This window comes from Arachis hypogaea, chromosome 3 (genome assembly GCF_003086295.3).
Source record: "Arachis hypogaea cultivar Tifrunner chromosome 3, arahy.Tifrunner.gnm2.J5K5, whole genome shotgun sequence".
In the NCBI taxonomy this organism is placed as follows: Eukaryota; Viridiplantae; Streptophyta; class Magnoliopsida; order Fabales; family Fabaceae; genus Arachis; species Arachis hypogaea.
In genome coordinates this window covers 104,434,164-104,440,192 of record NC_092038.1, presented here as the reverse complement: position 1 = coordinate 104,440,192, position 6,029 = coordinate 104,434,164, and the positions used below count along the sequence as shown (strand labels likewise).

Here is a 6,029-nt window from a genome sequence, read left to right as displayed (position 1 = left end):
TTTAACTCTTGCAATTCTTGTTTGCCTTCCAAGGACTGTTTCAGAGTTTCAGCTGCTGGATTGCTTTCCTCCAAACACAGATGGCTACTATCATCCTTAGGCTTTTCAGGTTCTGGTTCAGGCTCAGATGCAGGTTTGAAAACATGGAAAATGAGCTGTTCATCATGTATTCTCAAAATTAGCTCTCCTTGTTCTACATCTATGAGCGCTCTAGCAGTGGCTAGAAATGGCCTTCCCAGAATGATAGGGTGTAGGTAGCTTTCCTCCATGTCCAAAATGACAAAGTCTGTGGGGAAGAAATAATTTCCCACTTTCACCAGCACATTCTCAACTACCCCTTCAGCTTGCTTCTGAGTTTTGTCAGCCAGTTGTATGATTACATCAGTGGATCTCACCTCATTCAGTTGTAGCCTCTTCATAAGAGTCAGAGGCATCACATTTATGCTAGCTCCTAGATCATAGAATCCTCTGTCAATTTTTGTTTCCCCTATGATGCAGGGGATATGAAAACTTCCTGGGTCTGTTTTCTTAGAGACTATGTCCTTCTTGATGAGTGCACTGCATTCTTTGTTCATTATTACAGTTTGTCCTCCCTTCAAAATTCTTTTCTTGCTCAGCAATTCCTTCAAATACTTGATATGTGTAGGCATCTGCTGGAGAATCTCAAGAAAGGGAATATTGATATGGAGAGACTTAAATGTCTCTAAAAACTTTGAGTATGTTTTCCCTTTTTCACCTCCTCCTAACCTCTGAGGAAATGGTGCTTTTGGTTGGTATGTTTCCAGCATGCCTTTATTTTGCAGTTCCTTGGCTTGCTCAGTTTCACTTTCCTGCTTAGCTTCTTCCACACCTTCCTTCAAGATTTCTGGCTCCTGTTCTGAGGGTCTGATTCCTTCTTCTTCTGAAACTTCCTTCAATATGGTGATGGCCTTGCATTCTTCCCATCTCACTCCCTTTTGTTCCCCTTTAGGATTCTTTTCTGTGTCACTAGGGAACACTGCTGTTGACTTGGGGGCTTGTTGAGATAGCTCTCCTACTCGAGACTCCATCCACATGAGTTTTTCACCATGGTTCCTTAAGGTCGATCTCACATCATCCCTAAAGCTTTTCAACTCACTTATGTCCTGACCCATGTTTGCTAGCATTCCTTCTATCCTATTTAATTGATCTTGAAATTGTTGGTTTGGATTAGGTTGGGCAGGTTGATTATTTTGGCCATGATATGGTGGTTGGGAGTAAGTGTTTTGTGTGGCTTGGTATGGTCTTTGGTTGGAGTTTTGGTATTTGGAATTGTTATGTTGGTTGGGGTTGTAAGGTTTGTGGTTTTGTGGTTGGCTTTGCTGGTTTCCCCACCCAAAGTTTGGGTGGTTTTTCCATCCTGGGTTGTAAGTGTTGGAATGTGGATCATATGATTGCCTTTGTTGGTTTCCCACATAGTTGGCCTCTTCCCAATCACCTCCTTCAGTGCTTATTTCCTCTTGATCTTGTGTTTGTATTGCAGCCACTTGCTTTGTGTCTAATTTCCTGGTGAGCTCTGCTAGTTGCTTGGCAAACACCTTGTTTTGGGCTAGGATTGTATCAACATGGTTCAGCTCCATGACTCCCTTAGTGTTGTGCCTCTCTGAAGCATAGTAGTACTCATTCTCAGCCACTGTCTCAATCACTTCAATGGCTTCTTCCACAGTCTTTTTCCTGTTCAATGAACCTCCTGATGAATGGTCTACAGCCTTCCTTGATTCATAAGAAAGTCCATCATAGAAAATATGCAATTGCACCCAGTCATGGAACATGTCTGGTGGGCATTTCCTTGTCAATTCTTTGAACCTCTCCCATGCCTCGTAGAGCGTCTCACCATCTTGTTGTCTAAAAGTCTGAACCTCAGATCGAAGCCTATTGACCTTTTGTGGGGGGTAGAAACGTGCCAGAAACTTGCTTTCCACCTCATCCCAAGTTGTTAGGCTCCCCCTTGGGAATGATTCCAGCCACTTAGCTGCCTTGTCCCTAAGTGAAAATGGGAACAAGAGCAGTTTATAGGCATCTTCCTGGACTCCATTGGACTTCACAGTGTCGCAAATTCTCAGGAATTTTGTGAGATGTTGGTTTGGATCTTCATTAGCACTCCCACCAAATGAACAATGATCCTCCACCAGTGATATTAGATGTGGTTTGAGTTCAAAATTGTTGGCCTGAATGGGTGGTTTCTGAATGCTGCTACCACAATTCCCAGAGGTTGGATTTATGTATGAACCAAGAACCCTCCTCTCAGGAATGGCATTGTTTCCATCAGCCCTCTCATGGTTGTGAACTTCTCTATCCATGTTGAGATCTAGAGCTTCCTCAAAATTATCCTCAGATTCTCCTTCAGATTATTCTTCTCTCAGTACTCTCTTCCCTCTTGCTTCCCTTCTAAGTTTATGAAGGGTCCTCTCTGGTTCGGTATATGGAGGAGTTGTTGTCTCTCCTCTCCTACCTGTCATACAAGAACACACCACAAGCAACAAACAAGTGGAATACTCTTGGTTAATGGAAGAGTATGGTTAGAGCAGTTGAGGAATTAATTCAAATAGTTAATGGGTCAGTGAGTTAGTTGCTTGAAATGAAAGGCATAAGAAAGAAAAAGAAAATAACAGAGTGCAGAAATTAAAATTCAACAAGTAACTTGAACTGAATTAACAAAACAAGAAAAAATGCTCAATCTAGTTAACTTCCAATTTGAGAATTGTCAATCGAAAACCAATCCCCGGCAACGGCGCCATAAACTTGATACTATCCATAAACTTGATAGCTACGATTTAGGAAATTGCACAATCGGCAAAAATTCCTTCCGGCAAGTGCACCGGTTATCGTCAAGTAAAAACTCACAATAGAGTGAGGTCGAATCCCACAAGGATTGGTTGAGTGAGCAATTCGGATTAGAAGTGTGTTCTAGTTGAGCTGAATCAAGATTTGGATGAGAATAGAGGAATGTTAAATTGCATGAATTAAAGGGCGAGAAACTAAATTGCTGAAATTAAAAAGGGAATTGGGGTGATTGCATGAATTGAAATTGCAGAATGTAAATAGAAAGGGATAGATCAGAGAGAGGGGTTCATTGGGGTCAGGAGATATTGAAATCTCCGAATCAAAACATTTTCATCTCTTCCTCAACCAATGCATTCATTGAATCTTGCTTGGCAATCTTATATGATTGGATCCCAATTCCTTGGCTCACCAATTCTCTCTAAAAACAAACAAATTCCCAATCCCTTGGTTTAAATGTTCATAAGAAGAGATGATGCTCGATCACTGATTATACCACACAGTTTCATGGACCACAATTTGGTAGGATTACATGTCACAATATCCATCCAAACCCCAATCCAATTCACTGTGAGAAAGCCTCTCTAGCATGAATCCTCCATTCCTTTCCCAAGGTTCCGAAGGATTCCAATTATGGATAGTTTCTTTCCCAAGACAACTAACCAATGGAATTAGATCGAGAAGCTTTCTAACAAAATTCAAGAGAAAAGATTGAAGAAGAAGATAAAAACTATTATTGATTCATTGAATTACAATAGAGCTCCCTACCCAATGAAAGGGGTTTAGTGATTCATAGCTCAGAATTCAATTACAAAAGTATGAAAACTAGCAAAATGATCCAAAAGTTCCAAAGTGTAAAAAAAGTCCTAACTAACTTAAATTCTATCCTATTTATACACTTTCTAAATTGAGCTTCTGTTGTGTTTCTTGGGTTTTGAGGCTTTTCCCTGATTTCCTTTTGCTTTGGGTTTATGGTCCATAATCCTGATGAGGCTGTGATCCAATTCTGTAACATTCATTGAGCAATCTTAGTGATAAACAAGTAATGACACAAGACTCAACAAATTGAAGTTCCAAACTCATCAATTCTTCAGGCCCAATCCCATAAACCATGATATTCAAGTGGGTTTCATACCATAATACGTTTAAGTTAATGTTTGTGCTCAAATGCTAACTTAAACTTCAAAATATTTGGCCCAGAAACCCTTTCAAGAAGTGGCGTTTAAGTTGAAGTTTAAGTTTCAGTTTAAGGTTAAACTGAAACTTAAACGTGGAAATGAAGAAAGCAACCCTGGAGGAGCAATTGGGTCGAACACGTTTAAGCTTCAGTTTAAGGTTAAACTGAAGCTTAAACGTGGAAATGAAGAAAGCAACCCTGGAGGAGCAATTGGGTCGAACACGTTTAAGCTTCAGTTTAAGGTTAAACTGAAGCTTAAACGTGGGAATGAGAAAGCAACCCTGGAGGAGAGAAATAGTCGAACACGTTTAAGCTTCAGTTTAAGGTTAAACTGAAGCTTAAACGTGGAAATGCTCCTGGTGCCTTTCTTACTTCTGGCGTTTAACCTCCACTTTAAGGTTAAACTGGAGGTTAAACGTGGAAATGCTTCCTGGTGAGAAATTGTGTCGAACACGTTTAAGCTCCAGTTTAAACTGGAGCTTAAACGTGGAAATGCTCCCTTGGTGAAATTCTCATTCTGGCGTTTAACTTCCAGTTTAAGGTTAAACTGGAGGTTAAACGCCAGTTCCAGCATTTCTTAGCCTTCATGATTCTGGCGTTTAACTTCCAGTTTAACCTTAAACTGGAGGTTAAACGCCACTTTTAGCTTTGGTGCATTTCTTGTTCTGGCGTTTAACTTCCAGTTTAAGGTTAAACCGGAGGTTAAACGCCACTTTCAGCATATTATGGCTTGGTAGTTTAAGTTCCAGTTTAAGCTTAAACTGGAACTTAAACTCCACATGTGATCTTCAAGCTTCCTTTATTGATTTTGTTGCTTCCTTGCCTAGCCTCTTCTTCCCTGAAATCATCCAAACAATTGCATCAAAGTCTTGCAAAATTTCATGAGAAATCTTCCATTCATAGCATTCAAGTAATATAACTAAAAACTCATGGAATTTGCATCAAAATCATACTGTTTGGATGGTTCATTGCTTCGTTATTCATTTAACCATTCTTGGTTACTTTAAGCTCAAGAAAATGCATAAAACAACTAAAACTAACAGAAAAATGCTAGTGAAACTAGCCTAAGATGCCTTGGCATCAGAAGTCAAATACCCATTATGGCTAGCCAACGTTGTCTTGGTGAAAAAATCAAATGGGAAGTGGTGAATGTGCACCAATTATACCGATCTCAACAAAGCTTGTCCAAAGGATCGATATCCACTCCCGAGTATTGACACTCTGGTAGATGCTTCCTCCGGATACAAATATCTCTCATTTATGGACGCATACTCAAGATACAATCAAATCCCCATGTGTCCACCAGATCAAGAAAAGACCTCGTTCCTAACACCAAAAGCAAACTACTGCTACATTGTAATGCCTTTTGGTCTCAAGAACACAGGAGCTACTTACCAAAGGCTAATGAATAAAGTCTTCTCAGATCACATAGGAAAGATCATGGAAGTCTACGTGGACGACATGCTAATTAAAACACAAAGTGAAGAGACATTATTGTCCGACCTAGCCCAAGTGTTCGACACCATTAGGAAGCATGATATGCAACTCAATCCAGCAAAATGCACCTTTGCGGTAGAAGCAGGCAAATTCTTTGGTTTTATGCTCACACGAAGAAGAATTGAAGCAAATCCAGATAAATGCCAGGCCATACTCAACATGAAGAGCCCAACCTGCGTCAAAGAAGTACAACAACTCAACGGGAGATTAGCTGCCCTATCCCGATTCTTAGCAGGAGCCGCAATAAGATCCCTCCCCTTCTATGCTACTTTAAGAAAGGGAAAACAGTTCGAATAGATGACAGAATGCGAACAAGCCTTCCAAGACTTTAAGAAGTTCTTAGGACAGCCACCTATCCTATCCCGACCAGGAGAAGGAGAACCACTCATATTATATCTCGCAGTAGGAAGCAGGGCAGTAGCGTCAGCACTGGTCAGAGAAGACGAAAACGGACAACAACCCGTCTACTTCATTAGCAAAGCACTACATGGATCCGAGCTGAACTATCAGAAAATAGAAAAATTTGCCTATACTCTCGTTCTAACATCTCGACGAC

At 40.5% G+C, this 6,029-nt stretch overlaps 1 non-coding gene across 1 annotated transcript; it reads left to right on the top strand.

The window, feature by feature from the left end:
- The first annotated feature begins 1,788 nt into the window (after positions 1–1,788).
- LOC112792842 (small nucleolar RNA R71) lies at positions 1,789–1,892 on the top strand. The gene has a single exon (XR_003197564.1). It is a non-coding gene; the product is annotated as a small nucleolar RNA R71 (small nucleolar RNA).
- Positions 1,893–6,029: the final 4,137 nt, after the last annotated feature.